We start from the raw sequence: 19018 nt of genomic DNA on the forward strand, positions 1-19018 counted from the left end.
ATCAATCATGACATACAACTCAGAACAGAAAATGTGCTGGAAGAATGTATATAATACTTGATTATTTCCATTCAAAGAAGCTTACATTCCCATTAAGAGACATTTATTTGATAGAACAGAGCCATCAAACACACTTTAAAACACATAAAATTTCACAAACTTAAGGCTAACTTCCATATACCTGGCTTAAACTGAGAACACTATACAATATCTTTACAAAATTTATGTCTACCTATGCAGAAATCAAAGTTGGAACCCTTCAAAATGAGGAGAAAAGAGAATAAATAGATAGAAGAGAAAACTTAAGAGAACCCTAGAATGGATCTCTAAATGACATCTGACCTCATCTCTCTAAATTTTAAAATTTTAAAATTTGCACTTCTCTCCTCCAATTTCACCTTTGATCTACACTCTAAATCTAAATGTGACACCTCATAAATCTGGAAAAAACCTTCATGGACACAAATCTTTGCCCTCCACTCCTGCACATAAAAATATGGCATTGTCTCTCATTGATTTGTTGTGACAAGAGACTTGTCACACCCAACTTCTCTGTTATTTGACTTAGTCTGAAAATTTCCTCTTTTAGTTCCCTTCCTGTCTCTGCCAACATCCCACCTTTCATCTCAGATCCAAAAAAATAAAATTTCCCTCTTTGGATGGAAAAGTGTTGACTTTCATCATGGGTTTTCTCTTTGCTCAAAATTAGAAAACTTCCTCTCAGTGGAAACTCTGTTCTATATCCTTCCATTAAAATATTTCATTTAGAACTTATATAGAAAGTCTACCCCTTCCCGAGAAAATTCCCACATAATTGAAAAACTGCTCTACAACTATTCACACTTATTCTCTTTGACATAATCCATTTCCCACTTATTCACAACGAAACATTTCAATTCTGGTAAAAATAACTGGTCGTCTTTCTTTTACTTGAAGCTCCCTTTATTTGCAACTTTTCTCATATATTGAATTTTCCATATAAAATGTTTACACCATTTTGTAAAACACTTTACTGAAAATATCTCTCTGTCCTGTCTGAGTAAAAATCAATGGCCCTTTTGATAAAGACAACTTCATTATACATTTGCCAATATTTTACCTTCCCCTTCAATGAGAATGAGTTACCCCTCTTAATAAATCCTTTTACATTTAACATTTCGTACCCTTCTATATTTGAGTGGAAAAGGGATCATACAATAGCATTTATCTCTCACATAACTCTTCTATCATCTATAGCTGGAAGTAAACCCACTGTATTTTGATTCAGCATGGCTGTTAAAATTATTTGAGCAAAATATCTCCTTTGATGTAGACCTCCCACTGATGCAGATATGTTGCCAATTTCATCATACAAAACCCACACTATGTCTGTCGTGACCTCCATGAGCTTTGCCCAAAATGAACTTTCATTAACCCCCCTTTTGCAAGAAAGTATCAGATAAAAATGCCCCTTGTGTTATAATGACATACAATGGTCTGCATACTAAGTGCGTAAAGAAAATGCCTCCATTTTTACAGTACTGTTATACGTGCATACCCTGTGCAGAAGCTTGATTCAACATTTCACTTATTCCATTTGTGCCCTCATCATCCATTTACTCTTGTCACAACTTGTAAACCCATTATGACCTCAATGTCGCCCCTAGAACTATGGATCACACTTCCACATATAGTCCCCCACTTAGCATCTATGGATGGTATTCCAACTAACTACTGTGTGTTTGACCCACAAGTCCTAAAGATACATCATGCCATGTCTATATTTTTGCAATCAGAATCCTCAGAAAGGAGATGTGCTCAAAATGTTCAATCTTCCTCCTGTGATTTGTGGGCATCAAAGATGACACCCACAATATCACCGCAGGTCTGTGGGATACCAGACCATTTTATGTGACAAATCGCGTCCACTACTGGTCGAATTTGCTACCCGCATTACGCGAGCTTTACAGTATAACTACGCAATCATTATTTCATTCCTGCTTCCTTCAATGCTCAGACCTCAAACACAGCCATATTATTGCACATCAATCGCCTTGCTATGTTCTCGGACCCTCTTGTGACCCTCGGGAATTAGAATGAAATGCCCATTCAACCTTGTGTTTTGCAAATTAGCACAATTAGATGAATCACTTTGGCATTAGGTACCAGGATGATCGCAGTATATATTACACCAGCTGCATTTCCCTGTCACTGTTCCCACCAGATGCCTTTGCTTTAATTCGCCCCACGCTAGTGCAAATGAAAACGCACCTTCTGCAAAGAGAACCTTGTGAGTTTCAAAGGTGTGCAAAAACAAATCCTTGAGAATGGCGGATCGATGTCTGCACTGCATGTAGAACAAAAACCCTAAACAAAAATCTTCCATGCATCTTCGCTTCGCTCTAATTTCAGCTACCTTGAATGCTACTTTTGTTTGGCACCCATCTTATACTTACCCGATGCTCCTTACTGTTCTTGCATTGCCCATTTTCCCCTGCAGGGTGTCAGCGGAAGCAATCTCCCTTTGCTTCACTTGCCCCGCAACAATGTCTTACATGCTTTAGATAGCATGCGGGGTGGTGGGAAGCACTTCCTCCCGCCTCCCGCTGGACCGCGACCATCCGTCGCTGCCTCGAAGAGTCGTTCAGGGTAGAGGAAGCACTAAACAGTTGCCCTTTCCTGCTATCCTGCCACATCTCCTTGCTCTTATTTTCGTGCATCGCAGGGCAAAAAGATTTAAAAATCTCTCAAATTTTTATAGTGTCTGTTAGGGCCTTTGAATTTTTTTAACTTTCTTATAGGATATTATACAATTTTACATTATTCCTTCCTTGTGCATTTTATGGAATGGCTGGGGGGATCCTTTCTCAAAATCCCGTTAATTTTTTGTTTTTCGAACCTTTATGGGCCCCATGACTTCGAAAGGGAAGGCTTTTACAAATTTCAGCAATTTACTTGACTTTCACCGACTCGCTGATTTTTATACAATATTATTTAAATCAAAATAATTTAAATAACATATATCTTTTAATGGCCCCCTTAATCTCTTTGGTACCTATGATTAATCGAGCCTCTAGCATCCTGGTCAACCATTCACTAAACTTTGATCATTCAAATACTTTATTTTCTTCTTCAATCTTGTTGAGCTAGCCACATATTTATTTAAATCAATAATGATTCAAATATTCATTACTCCTTCAACAAATGTTAATATATGTCATTGGGTCATAATTTTAGCTGGGTCTCTGGTGGGCTCGATTAAAAAAAATTCATTTTTGGACAACTGACCTGTGAAGATGCTCAGGAATATTAAATGGACAAAATCTAGACCTGAAAATTTGAACAAAACATCATTTAAATTTGATGTTTATCACTTCCAAGTTTTGATCAAAACAACCCGAGTAGCATCTGGAATTGGCCCAAACTGATCAAATCCACATCAAATCACCTCTTTCAGTCCCAAGAGTTGGCACACTAGTAGAGTGTCATATGAGTAATCTAGAATGCTAAACCATTGCTCATAACAATTCCCAAGCCAAAATATTTTAATCTGTGAAGTTGCCTACTCGGGCTTTTTTGGAAACACACCTTTCAAACCACCCTAAAACCTAGTCAAACACTAATTTGAAAAAATGTTAAAACTCCATTTCAGGGGCTGCCACTTGGTGAGCTGACACGTCTAGTTACCATGAGAACGTGCACAGGAGGGTTTGGCCTGATTTGACCACATGGGTAAAATATTAACCCTCAAATTGGCCCCCTTTGAAAAATCTGGAAATGCTGATTGTCAAACCCTGAAAAAGTTCATTCGGAATGGGTCTTGAAAAAATAGCAAATGATGAGTTGGGGGGCTACAAACTGGCAAAATGGTAGATAATTATATAAAAAATAAGAGGTAACAACCACTTTGATGTGCAGTTCATTAGGTCACCAAATGTGAATTCAAATGTGGGGCTACAAACTGTAGATTTAGATAGTTCAGTTTGCAAATCTGAACTTTATGCTAACGGATTTGACTTTGAAAACTCATCAAACGGATTCATGGGGCTATGCCAACTAATTCGGGGCTTCAAAAAGATGAAGACAACCATGAAAAAATATTAGTTGGACTTGATTTTCAACTGGTGCAAAAATACAACCTCTCAAAGTTGGCCTACTTAGAAAGTTTAAACAACTACAATTAACATACCAACTTCTGGACCATGAAACCAAGACTTCAATAACTCACCAAAACTAGCCCAAGGAAGTTGCAAATGGATACATGTCATCTATTATAAGTGTTCAACACTTTCCCAAAGTGGTTTTGCAGGACAATTCATGGGTGCCAAAATATAAGCTCTCAAAGTGAGCTACTTGGGTTGGTTTTGTAGGGTACCTTTTGAGTGCATTAGGCAAAATTTTACATGGACCCTCAAAAACTTGGCAAAATTTTGGAGGTCCCAACAGTATTCTCATACTCCCACTAAAGTGGGGCATAAATGTAGTGTTGTAAATTGTATCCCTATACAATTTTGTCCTTATTTAGGCCTCATTTTAGAATCTCGATCTTCCATGCTTTGATTTGATTTGATTATTCTCACACAAAAACCAAATTTCAAATCTCGAACACTTCATTGGGGTCCCACCTCAATTTTGGTCTTGATTAAGAGGACCAGGGTAGTTAATTTACCCTGGTCCCAGGACCACAGTGACTAATTTTCCCTAGTCCCCTTAATTGGGACCCAAATTTGGTCCTCACAATGGTAACATTTGTAAGGCGATAAATCATTCCCTAAGGTTGGCTAACTTACAAAATGCTTTTAGTTTAGTTAGGTATAAAAGAAATTCTAACCCCCTCATTTGTAGAATATTAGATACATGATCTCAATTACATCTCTCAAGTTGGAATTTGATTGCACTCTAGCAAATTCAAGTGAGCGACAATCAAGCATCAAGGCATTGAAGGAAGGGTCAAGTAAAAATTTTAAGCATTCATGATTGAATCCATGATCATGATTCTATGAAGACATTCAACATGAAATTATCAACCCTTGTATGAAGATTCAAGGAAAAATTCATCAAGGAATCGAGTTCCAATTCAAGAACTTCAATTCAAACCTACCCTTTCCCTCAAATGGAAAGCTTTTCTAATTCAATTCAAGTTCAATTTCCATTTCAATTTCAGGGTTAATTCCAAACTCGAGGTTTGACCTAGGCAAACCCCTACCCACAACATCTTTCCCTCTTTCTCTATGCGGGAAACAAATTCAAAATTTGTAGATGGACACTGGAACTGAGGAGATGATGATGAATAGATCTGACTTTTGTAGAAGAAAAAAAATGAAGAATAGGGATGAATATACCACATTAATCCCAAAAAAATTCTACCAAACTTCTGGGAAAAGATTCCTGACAGTATTATAATCCCACAACCTAATTCTTGCTTACATTTGATCACTTTGGGACCAAGACGACCACCACATTGGTCCTACATTTTTTAGCCATATTTTTAGGTGTGGATCATTTTTTTTACTCTACTTAGATCTAGTTCCTTGTCTCTTTATCGCATATGTAACTTATTATTTATGCTAATTTATGTTCATTTCACATCACCTAGCATTAAAATAAAGTATAAAAAATTTCAACTAAATAAGAAAGGAAAAAGAAATTTATCTGCATTTAGTCCTTTTGCATTGGATCACTTGAGTTCTTCCTTCCTTCAATGCTTTTCTTGGAATGTTACATCGTTTTATAGTTTACAAGGCTACTTGTGAAACTGTAAAAATCTTCCCATTACATTTTCATACATCATGTCCTCCTTGTAGCATAATTTCAATTCAAGTTTGCAAATTTAATTGCATACAATTCTTTGCTTGGTTACCCTTTTCAAATTCGAGTTGCAGATTTCCCTGCATGATGCCTTGCTTGGTTATCCATTTTCATGTTTGTGTATTTCCTTATGAATAGCATACTTTATTTGGTTATCCTTATTATATTTCTTATATAGGTTGTTGCAAGGTAAAAAATAGACCAAAGTCTTAGATGAGATGCCTAACTCAATAAACCAGATGATATTTTAGCAAGACACGTTGACTAGCATAACACAACTTGATAAACCTTTCAATTTTTCTTTTCACACTTCCTTCAAGTGGGCTAACTAGCATAACATAGCTTACTTGACCTTTCAACCTTGCGTTGCATTTTTAGGATGAGTGGAACAAGCATAACACAACTTGTTAAAATTGTCTCTTCCTTCCTACATGGATCACATAACATAACACAACTTGTTAAAATTGTCTCTTCCTTCCTACATGGATCAATTTAGTGATGTCTTATCTCCTTGTGATCTTGCTCCAAACCTCTCTCTCTCTCTCTCTCTCTCTCTCTCTCTCTCTCTCTCTCTCTCTCTCTCTCTTACCATGAGAATGTGCATAGGCTCATACTCCCGCTAAAGTGGAGGCTAGATGTAGTACCATAAATTATAAACTACATAGTTTATACTTCTTTTTGTATCTTACTTTAGTGAGTCCCATTCTAGCTCTCCCCTAGGTCCATTTTTAACATTTTTACCTCAAAACTAATATCATCCTTTTGCACGAATAGTTGAATCTAGGCCTTGAGTAGTGTTTTATCCATTTCCTAGTGTTTTTCCCTTTTTTTGTTAGACATAGGTGATTAATTTGTCTTGGTCTAAGGATATGGGTGATTAATTCACCCTAGTCCCCATTAAATAGGACCCAATTTCAATATGTTGTTGCAATATTCCCACCCAGTAATTTCATATCTCAATGTTACAATTTGACTATTAGAGGTCAACCTAACTGGTAAATTACCTTGGGAACCCTATATAAGAGCATTCTTCCTATCCATTTCATAATCAATTAATCCATTAGTAATGTAGCATTTCATTCATAATTTGTGCATCCACATCAATCATCTTCAAGCATTCAAGACAACATTTCATCCCACCATAACCTTCAAGCATCTCAATATCATGGAGCATCAAATTACATCAATCTTTATGCAAGCATGTGTTTGTGTTTGAGTCTTCTATATTTCATCGTGTTATTGTATCAACACTTGTGATTACATTAAAAGAGCATTTCATCATCAACCATCATCAATTGTAGTAGATCAGAGGTATAACACACATCATTTACTTTAGTATTTTTATTACAATTTAAATTCAATTAGGGTTAATTCCAAACTTAAGGTTTGACCTAGGAAATCCCCTATCCACAACATATTTCCCTCTTTTTGTGTGTATATGACAAATTTAGAAGATGTAGACAAATATTGAAATTAAGGAGATGACAATGAATAGATTTAGCTTTTTCAGAAGCAAAAACTAAAGGACGAGAGTGATATACCACATCGGTCCCAAGAATTTCTACCAAGCTTTTGGGAAAATATTCTTGACAATATTCTAATACCACAACCTAATTCTAATACTTCAATACCAGGGTAACTTTCACCCTAGTATTGGGCATTTTCAAGCTAAATTTCCACGTTTGGATCCTTCTTTATTTACTCTTCTCAAATCTAGCTTTGAATCTTTGTATCTCATCTATAGTTTACTATTTATGCTAATTTACATTCATTTTCCATCACTTGGCATTCAAATACATTCAAATAAATTTGGACCAAACAAAGGAAAAATAATCTTATCTGTATTCAATCCTTTTGCATTGTGTCAATTTAGTTCTTCCTTTCTTTAATGTTTTGTTTGGAAAGTTAGGCCATTTCCTATTTTACAAGGCTTAACTTGCAAAACCCTAATTTTTCATCCAATACATTTTGGTGAACCCAACATGTCTCATGCTTATTTCTAATTTTAATTTTTAGATTTGATTTGAATGCATTTTATTCATTCATATTTACAATCATTTCGGAAATATATTATTACATTTATACATTTTGAAGTCTAGTTCACTACCAATATATTTTGGTGAACCTAACACTTCTTACATTTGCATCATTTTTTATTGAGAGTTTTCAAATCTAATTTTTCATAAGCAAATTTACAAAATCTTATTGGTTTTCTATTTCACATGTGATAACATTTATTATTAGCTATATTTACCGAAATCTTGTTTTGGATAATATCTTCTTTCATTTCACGTTGCTTGCATTTTTTCATACTACTCTCACATATTCTATAATAATAGTTTCGACATTATTTACCCCTTATAAATAATTCTTCAATTCTTTTATCCATGTTTCATGCTGTTATATAATGACATTTTTAAATAAATTAATGGAATATGTATATTACTTAAAATCTTTGGTAAATATAATACCCTTGATAATCTTAGATATAACATTGAAATGATAATCACTTGTACCTCTCCTAGGGCATCTTATGTTAATGATAAAAGAATGAATACTCCTATTAATTATCTCTCTACTGGAGAGGCAACATTTCAGAGCAACATTGAAAGATCCTCTTCTTATAAAGATACTTTATTGCAAGGGGGGCAAGGTAAACATGTTCATCTTAATACATCTATCTCTCTAGATCCTCCTCATTTTCATAGAGCTTATCTTAATCATCAATGTATTTTAATACAATATGATGTTATGCATTTTATTCACGATCTAACCTTTAATATAACATTGATATAAGATGAAGCCTTAGATGATAAGGATCTTCCTTTCCAACCTAACAAAGTGGATATGAATAGTAATGATGAAAAAGGAGAATCTCCCTACAAAAGATATCCCTTTTTCATCTATTCGTCTATTTGGTCCTTCAAATTGTCCTTACACAAAAAAATTCAAGGAAATTCATAATGAAAGACCTTCTCCCTCCATAGTATACCTTTCCCTACGTTGGAACCCTAATTTTTTTCAAATTTTAGAGCTCCTGATCCATGAAAATTTTCTTTGCAATGGTATGCAACACCTATGTTCAGGTATGATTTTCCATTTCGAGCTCCTGCAAACCTATTCCGATGAATACGTCAAGCGGTCGATTGTCAAGGTATGTATGTTTTTTTATAATTTGTAAATTTAGATATTTCCAGGTACGCTATTCTGAACCAAAATTCCAATGGATCTGAGCATGGTTATGTTACATAAATTGTTCCTTTGCATTTTGTGTATATTTGAGTACCTTCATTTCAAATTTTGGATTCATACAATATTGTTTGATATGTTTTCTAAGGCAAATCTAAATACAACTTATTCAAATTTACAATATGCAATTTTAAATTCTGATCAAGATGATTACAGTCGGATATTAATAAATCCTTTTGCAGGAGCATCACATTGAACGGATCATGTTTTGAAGTCTTATGCTTGCATTTTATATTTTTATAAAGGCCGCCTTATTTACATTTATGCTTATTTTCCCTCAAATATAATATTAATTTGAAGTGCTTAGTTTTGAATATTATATTTCTATAACCAATATTATAATATTTAATTTATTTGCGTTATAAGTTTATATGATGTTTTTTTTTAACACAAATTATAGTTTTGTTGTTTGCCAGTTAAAAAGTTTATTTCAAAAGATTAAAAAAGAATGCCCGGATTTAGATTTTTACAAAATATATAACAAGTTTTATGGAGAACCTATCTTTTAAATAAAAGATTTAATATATTGCCAAAAGGAATAAAAGTTTTTCCAAAAAAGTAAATCATTTTAATAAATGATTTTAGAAAACTTTGTAAGTAAAGTGGTATTTGCACAAGGTGGGGCCTGATGGGTTATGGGTGAAATCCATCGGGTATCGACATAGGTGTTTTTGGCCTTCCCCGTGTTACTACTTATTATAGTTGCCATTAGTTTTATATCCAAAGTCATTCTATATACTCTAGTCGGTTACTACTACCAAAACATTCAGTCGGTATGCAGAGAACAGTCGGTTATAGAAGAAAGTAGTCACAGAGCCTAGTCTTCATCGAGCTGTCTACCGAGTAGAAACAATGATACACCGAGTGAAATGTGTTACCAAATTCATTGAATCTAGACACACATGGGTAAACGTGTTACAAGATCGAGGAACATAGAACCGTTATCACATTGGAAATTGCACTTAAAGATTTTGTATGATTTTGAGGTCATCTATCCAATGAAATATTTTGTATGGTTATTCATTCGATAAATCATGTTTGTAAGATCGAAGCAATGAACCTGATCGCCGACATAAGATATCTATTTATACAGCATGAATTGAGGATCAAAATATATGAAAAAAAGAAGAGATGAATGTGTGTGAAGCAAGACACATGTGACAAATAAGGAAGCACATAGTGTTATGACTGTTACAGAGACACAGAGGTCACCGAGTAGGATTTCAAAGAACAGTCAAAGAACAGAGTAAACAAAAGGGTTTACCGAGTTACTTTATGGGTTACCGAGGTATGCTATAAGCAAGGTAATCTCATTTTGAGTACATAGAATCTGCTATAACATTCCAGATGTAAAGTTGTACATATTTGTAAAGATTTTATTGTAATATTTTGAAGTTGTAAGAGAAACCTTTAACAGGGTGAAAGACTCTAACAAAGTCTATAAATTGTAAAGCCTTTAACTAGGTGCATCATTTAGAATAAGTGTTGTAAAATCCTTTAGCAAGGTAGATCTAATGATCTTGATACTCCTAACAGGGTAAGCTATTAGAAATAGCTGAACATGTAGCTCTAACCGAGCAACCTTTATTATTGCAGTAGTGAAGTTGTGGGTGCCATCCCCACCGAAGTTTTTCTCTCTAACCAAGAGTTTCTGCATAACCAAAATATATGTGTTATGGAGTGAATCATGTATGATTGTTATTTATTTGTTTTAGCTTTATGTTATGTTACAACAGTTTGTGGTTTATGCATAACAGTGAAGATATTGTTGATAAAAGGATTTGAAGTACTGATTCACCTCTCCCCTCTCAGTACATTAGCTTTCCATATTGGGCCTAACACCTCGATCACCCGATGAGGGATTCACACTTGTGGGCACTCATGTTGTCCGCAACAGTTTCAAAAGAAAACATAGAAGTCCATTGTCAGATCCAATAAAATATCAATCCATTGTAGATGTAGAATGAAATATTATAAATTGGATGAATGTGTTATGGCTGGAGCACTTGGCAAATATCGATCCAATTGATCTATGCAGTGAGGCCAAAATTGAAAAGTGTCATGCTACAAGAGAGTTGAGAAGTATATAGAGATGAGAGAAGAAATGTACAAGATAGCAAAAGAGATGAGTACCAAGATTCAAGATTTTGAGAATGCCATTCATCGACCGTATTTTCATATTAAGCCATTAGATGATGCACAACCAAGCAATTGGCATCACTATCTTGATTTCATTGAGAAAACCAATGATTTTGATTGGATGGTGAAGCTATTTGAGAGATGTCTTATTGCATGTGCAAACTACCCTGAATACTGGATCTGGTATGTGCAATGCATACAAGCTGTTGGAAGCATAGAAGTTGCAAATGATGCGTTTGCACGAGCTACATAGATTTTGTGAAGAGACAACCAGAAATACACATTTTTGCAGCTCGGTTCAAGGAACAACTGGGAGACACTGTGGGGGCCCGTGCAGAGTATCAACTTCTTAATACAGAAATAGCTCCTGGCCTTATGGATGGTGTAATTAAACATGCCAATATAGAGCATCATCTGGAAAACCTGGAAGCCGCATCCTCCGTATTTGACATGGCTATTGTAGCTAAGAAAAGCAAAGAGCACTCATAGTCGCTACATTTGTTATTTCTTCAGTACTCTCGCTACCTTCAAATAGTGGAAGGGAATGCTGAGAGAGCAAAAGAAGTTTTGACCAAAGCATTTCAACTTCTTCCTTATTCAAAGCCTCGTCTGGAGATAGAGAAGAGATATCAAGTATATTTTTAGAGTTTGTGGACCTTTTTGTGATATTAATGCTATTACAAAGGTAGAGTATCATCATAGGCAGTTATTTTTGCCTCATAAAAACATTTTTGAATCTAAGAAGCGTCCTGCTCAAGATAGTCTTACCTCTGATAAGTCTAAAGTAACCAAGAGTTGTGTAGTTGTTCTTGTTCTTATGTCTCCTGCATAGTTTGGTGCAGCTACTTATCCAAATGACCAGGCTCAGTGGGGTGCAGACTATGCTCAACAGTCGCAAAGTTGGCAGCAGCCACCTGCTCAGCAGGATCCTAAGGCTCAACCTCAACAGTGGATGCCTGGTTATGGTCAACAGGCTGGCTATGCTCTCTATGCTAGTTATGATAATTATGGGCCACCTCAACAACCAACAAACCCAACTCAACAAAAGTATTAGAGGATTTTATTTTTGCCGCACTCAAATTACCTTAACCCTAACCATCGGGTATCGACATAGCGAAAATGGCATTACCCCGATACTATATGTTTTGCCGATGAAAGCATTTGGTAAGATTTTATATCTTTCTTTTAAATTGGGTATCAGCATAGCTGAAAGAAACCTTCTCCAATAGCCAATGTTACCCTGATGAAGACATGGGGAGAGATCACATTTTCATTTTAGTCATCGGACATCGGGGTAATAAAAAAACACCTTTCCGATAATAGAGAGCTATGCCGATGGAGATCATTAAGGTAATATTATTTTTAATTTTCTTTGCCATTAGGTAAGTATTATTAATTAAATATTTTACGTTTTGATTTTTTGAATTGTAAAATTCAAAAAAATTACTTAGAGCAATATTGTGATTATAGTAAATTATTAAAGGGATATTTTTATAATCTTTACTATAGCAGTTTTATTATTTTAATTATTTCATTACGAAATATGATATTTTAGCTTTGCTCTAATGTATATACGAAGGTGAAAGTATATTTATTTGAGGGCAAAGATTATTTTTATTAACATTCACATAAGGGATTATTTTGTTAAAATTTTATTTTTCTAATTATCCCTAATGTATATTTTCATTCATCAATAAATTGATTATGCCATTTTGTGTACAAAAAGATTATACTTATTTCCTCCATGGGCAGTAAGTATTTCTCACTAGAGGTTCAATATAATGATTTTTTTTTTTTTATTTAATGCTTTAAATCATTATTTTGAAAATAACATTCTTACATTGCAAATAATATTCCAATATTATTTTTTATCCTTTGAATTGAAAAAGAAATATTTTGATAAAAGGATAAAATCTATTTTATTCAAAATTACATTTTAGAATGTTTCTTTACTTCAAATAAAATAGTGAATAGTATTTGATATTTAATGGGTGATTTTTGTGTTTACCATAAGTAAATAATTGAATATGTTCATTAGGGTAAATTATTTTTATCATATAGTTAATGATTTGATTGATTTTTGCAAGTATATATTCTATATGATGAAATATTTCCAAAAGAATTGGAATTGCCCTAAAAGGGTCAAAATGCTTTCTTATCACGTGGTTGGAATATTGATTCACAGACGCCATTTCCAAAAGGGAAGTATATTCTTATCATATCACACTACCTTATGTTATTATTTGAACACACATCAAGATGAAACTTATATATGTTATTTACCCTAAATAAGTGCTTTGAATATATATATTAGGGTAAAGTGTTATTTTATATAAATGGATGTTATGTTTGCAAAATTATTTTCTTAAAATATAAATACTTTGATTTTATTGAATTATTTTAAACAAGTATTTATATAAAGATTATTGACTTTTCAAACTAAGATCTAAGGTGGAATATGTTTAATTTTCAAATCAAGGAATTTGATTGGCTTATCTTGTGTGCAGGAGATATTGAGAAGATGATGAATATCTGCCAAGGAATTTTATCAAGGTGGAGAATAAAAAAGCACATTATTAAAGCATCATTTAGTATTTTTAGGGTTCTCATTTGTAATTATTTATTAAACCAAAGGGTGTGTCCTTTGGAAGGAATGCAACTATCTATAACTCCCTTCTGTGTATGAAAGGGTGTGTCCTTTCATATATGTCTTTTGATACACATACTTATAGGGAGTCATTTTGTGATGTAAGTGGGGGGCGGGGAGAGTCATAAGAACGAGATACTACTATAAGGATTGAATATCATTTTGTACTAGAGAAGCTTATAGGAAGAAGAAGTATCATTTTGTGCAAGCAATCTGTAATGGAGTATTTGCAAGTGTAGCTTATGTATGCAATTATTTCTTGAAGAATAATATACAAGGTTCGTTGTTTCTTTTTCCAAATATTGTGTACACTTTTGTGTTGATGATTATATTTGTCTTCTTGATGAATCTATTTATAGATTTTCTATGATGTGAATCACATGTTGTTGCATTAAGTGAAAGATTGAGTTCTTATTGTTTGTGTAACGCATACTGAACCTTCATAGTTGATGAGAAATTATCTCTTGAGTTGATAAGATATTTTGTCCACAAAGTGTCATATATATCCTTGGATAGAGGCACTGGTCTGTTATTGATCTTGTAAGGTTTTGATCTGTATGCATTCAAGGTCCTTGATAGAGAAACGTTCTTCCCAAATCCTATATGAACTGATCTATGCAGATTTCATTTAAGTCCTGAAAGCAATCTCATTTTCTATATACATTGAGAATAATTTCTTTTCAAAACATTCGTTTAAAGCACATAATAAAGCATAGTTGCAGAACAATAATTTTCTAGTTGTGTAAACTTTCTAAAAGGTTTAAATCCACTATAAATAACCTCTTTTGTTCTTGAGAGGAATAGGCATACCCACCTAGGTTCAGTGGAGCCTAAAGTGTAGAGGGATTTGGTCTTTGACCGTCCCTATTCGTTGGGCAAGGCCGATTGGACTACTTGAGGATTTGGCAAGTCTTTTGTTTTCCAATCTGTGGTTTTCGGAGCCAATAGATTGGCGACTCTGTTGGGGAGTTGTCTGTAAAACATCAATTCCAGAAACTCATTTAAGGTGTTGTACTGGAAGGAAGAACCCAAGAGCTTAATAAGTAATTTTTTCTTCCATAGGAGGTGGCGACTCTACCTAATAAGAATTTTTATTTGAATTGGTGACTCTACTAGGGGAAGAGACCTAGAGGGAGATGAAAATTTTCCTTTTTGAAAATGTTTCGAAGAAAGCATTTTATTCCAAATGGCATCAGGCCATTGGATCTTAGTGGCTTTCAATGTATTCGAAACAAGTTGTTCCCTAAACTTTCATAGCTTGTACCAAAATTCCATGGGGAATATGATGAATCAACAATTGATCATTTGGATGTATTTCATACTTTTGTAAAGGATTACGAGGTTTATGCAGAAGATTATGTGATGAAATTATTTGTCAGGACTTTGAAAGACAATGCAAGAGAAACTTATGAATCACTCCCTACATAGAGCATCTCATCATGGAGGGAGTTGGAACAATGGTTCCTTGATGTATTTTAGATGTAGGTGAAGAAGGAAGCATGTACTATGAGGACGAGGAAGAAGATTACATTTTCTATGAGCGGGATGAAAATCATAGTTATACTATAGAAGAAGAGTCTTGCATTTCCCTTTTGGATGCATTTCTCAATCTAGAAAGGTATGAGGATGAATTTCCAACACAATTTTTCTTGAGAATGTTCAACATATACACAGAAATACCTTTGGATGTTAAACCTTCATTACCAAGGAAAATGCATGAGTTAAAGATTTATCATGACCCTCAGGTAAAATATTTTCTCAAAATTGTATATGAAAGCATGTTAGAGGAAGAATCTGATGATAAAAAAGGAATTATTGATTTAATTATGGAAGAATCCATATGTGTAGGTACAAACATAAATAATAAAGAGGAGACATTCCTCAATCCAGAAGACTTTTCGTATTTGTTAGATAAAGAATATGAAAGATATGTTCAGAAAAATGATCCAATTTTTTTTCAAAATAAACAGACTAATGGATTAGGGCATATTCAAGGTAGATTTGATGATTCCTAGGAAAGTGATATATCAGAGGAATACATACACAGTGATGATAGAGAATGTGTGCCTGGAAATATTTTTGAAATTTTTTCAAATCTTCATCTCAAATGAAGTGAAGAAAAGTTTCCAAAGTCTGAATTCTTTTCTTCATTTCGTGAAATAGATGCACATACAATTCATGCACATGAAGACATTTCAACAAACGAAGACATTGTTCAAGGTGATGATGACTCTCAAGAAAATATCCATGAAGGTATGCCCAAAATCTTGTCAAATCTATTGTTTGAAGAGGATATAGGAAAAAATATATCCCAAAAATATGCTTCGAAAACACTATATAATAAAACTATGGGAGAAAAGGAAATAATGTCTCTCCACAATATTGCTAAAAAAGATAAGTGCCAAAAGTCCTCATGCGAAAGGGGTAAAATATGTCCCAAGCATAAGGAAAAGAAAAGTATGTTTGTAAATGGTACCAAAAACATTTCAAGTTTACATTACGATAAAATTATATGTGGTATATGCCCTAATTTACTATCTGAGAAAAAAGAAATACTCTTAAAGAATGAGGGCATTGTAAAAATGAATAATATGAAATACAATCCGAATGGGATAAAAAAATTGGGCTATTACAATAAGGGTTGTTTGGAGCCCAAACTAGATATTACGTTGGAAGGCATAAATATTTCCCAAGAACAAGGTTGTAAAGAAAATGTGCCAAAGATTTATCCTACAGAAAGTATTATTGCACAGGCAAAAAATTGGTTACTTGGTGAAAAGGGTAATCGAATTTATGACATTGAAAATTTTCATTACTATATGCGAGTAAATTTCTCATGTGATACAAGGTTGATTTTGAAAATTTTCCAAAGGAGAAAGGATATAATGAAGTATTAGGGTTTCATAATGAAGATGAAATATTATTGAGATGTAATAGTGAAGCTTTTATTTTATCTCAATTAATTTTGATAAAAGAATGCCAAGGGGATAACATGTGTTATTGTCCAATCAATATGAAAATAAAATTAAATGGAAAAGAGTTTTATATTGAGGAAAGGAACAATGCATTAAGCAATGGTAAAGCATGTAATGATGTTTTCAGAAGATGCATATTACTACATGACTGAAATCAAGTGTTTGATAGAGGGAAGAAATGATGTAAAGTATTGGGGGGATTTGGGCCACCCAATTTAATTTAGATGACGACTTACAGAAGTGAATGATATTTAGGGGTCCTCTTTCCCAAAGATAACTCGAATCTTGCTATGCTCACAGGGAGAATACGTCCCTAGAAAGAGCCACTGTTGGAACCCTAAATGTTTTCAAATTTTAGAGCTTCTGATCCATGAAAATTTTCTTTGCAATGGTATGCAACACGTATGTTCAAGTATGATTTTCCATTTCGAGCTCCTGCAAACCTATTCTGATGAATACGTCAAGCGGTTGATTGTCAATGTATGTATGTGTTTTTATAATTTCCAAATTCAAATCTTTCCAGGTACGCTATTTTGAACCAAAATTCCAATGGATCTGAGCATGTTTATGTTACATAAATTGTTCCTTTTCATTTTGTGTATATTTGAGTACCTTCGTTTCAAATTTCGGATTCATACGATATTGTTTGATATGTTTTCTAAGGCAAATCTAAATACAACTTATTTAAATTTACAATATGCAATTCTAAATTCTGATCAAGATGATTACAGTTGGATATTAATAAATCATTTTGCAGGAGCATCACATTGAACAGATCATGTTTTGAAGTCTTATGTTTGCATTTTATATTTTCATAAAGGATGCCTTATTTACATTTATGTTTATTTTCCCTCAAATATAATATTAATTTGAAGTGCTTAGTTTTGAATATTATATTGCTTCAATCAATATTATAATATTTAATTTATTTGCATTATAAGTTTATATGATGTTTTTTTTTAACACAAATTATGGTTTTGTTGTTTGCCGGTTAAATTTTTTGTTTCAAAAGATTAAAAAAGAATGCTCGGATTTAGATTTTTACAAAATATATAACAAGTTTTATGGAGAACCTATCTTTTAAATAAAAGATTTAATATATTGCCAAAAGGAATAAAAGTTTTTCCAAAAAAGTAAATCATTTTAATAAATAATTTTTGAAAACTTTGTAAGTAAAGTGGCATTTGCACAAGGTGGGGCCTGATGGGTGGTGAAACCCATTGGGTATCGACATAGGTGTTTTTGACCTTCCCTGATCACCCGATGACGGATTCCTGCCTGTGGGCACTCATGTTGCCCGCAACAGTTTCAAAAGAAAACGCGGAAGTCCGTTGTCAGATCCAACAAAATATCAATCCATTGTAGATGAGGAATGAAATATTATAAATTGGATGAATGTGTTATGGCTAGAGCACTTGGCAAATATCGATCCAATTGATCTATGCAATGAGGCCAAAATTGAAAAGTGTCATGCTACAAGAGACTTGAGAAGTATATAGAGATGAGAGAAGAAATGTACAAGATATCAAAAGAGATGGGTGCAAAGATTAGAGATTTTAAGATTGCCATTCGTAGGCCGTATTTTCATATTAAGCCATTGGATGATGCACAACTAAGCAATTGGCATCACTATCGTGATTTCATTGAGAAAACCAATGATTTTGATCGGATGGTGACGCTATTTGAGAGATGTCTTATTGTATGTGCAAACTACCCTGAATACTGGATCCGGTATGTGCAATGCATACAAGCTGCTAAAAGCATGGAAGTTGCAAATGATGCGTTTGCATTGGCTACACAGATTTTTGTGAAGAGACAACCATAAATACACATTTTTGCAGCTCGATTCAAGGAACAACTGGGAGACACTGTGGGGGCCCGTGCAGAGTATCGACTTCTTAATACAGAAATAGCTCCTAGCTTTATGAATGGTGTAATTAAACATGCCAATATGGAGCATCATCTCGGAAACCTGGAAGTAACATCCTCAGTATTTTACATGGCTATTGCAGATGAGAAAAGAAAAGAGCACTCACAGTCGCTACATTTGTTATTTATTTAGTACTCGCTACCTTCAAATAGTGGAAGGGAATGCTGAGAGAGAAAATAAAGTTTTGACTGAAGCATTTCATCTTCTTCCTTATTCAAAGCCTTGTCTAGAGATAGAGAAGAGATATCAAGTATATTTTTAGAGTTTGTGGGCCTTTTTGTGATATTAATG

At 33.8% G+C, this 19018-nt stretch overlaps 1 pseudogene; it reads left to right on the plus strand.

Moving 5' to 3' along the window:
- The window catches only part of LOC131857661 (pre-mRNA-processing factor 39-1-like), a 77694-nt pseudogene extending 65749 nt beyond the window's left edge, over positions 1 to 11945 (plus strand).
- The last annotated feature ends 7073 nt before the right edge of the window (positions 11946 to 19018 follow it).

The sequence above is a fragment of the Cryptomeria japonica genome, chromosome 8 (genome assembly GCF_030272615.1).
Source record: "Cryptomeria japonica chromosome 8, Sugi_1.0, whole genome shotgun sequence".
NCBI lineage: Eukaryota > Viridiplantae > Streptophyta > Pinopsida > Cupressales > Cupressaceae > Cryptomeria > Cryptomeria japonica.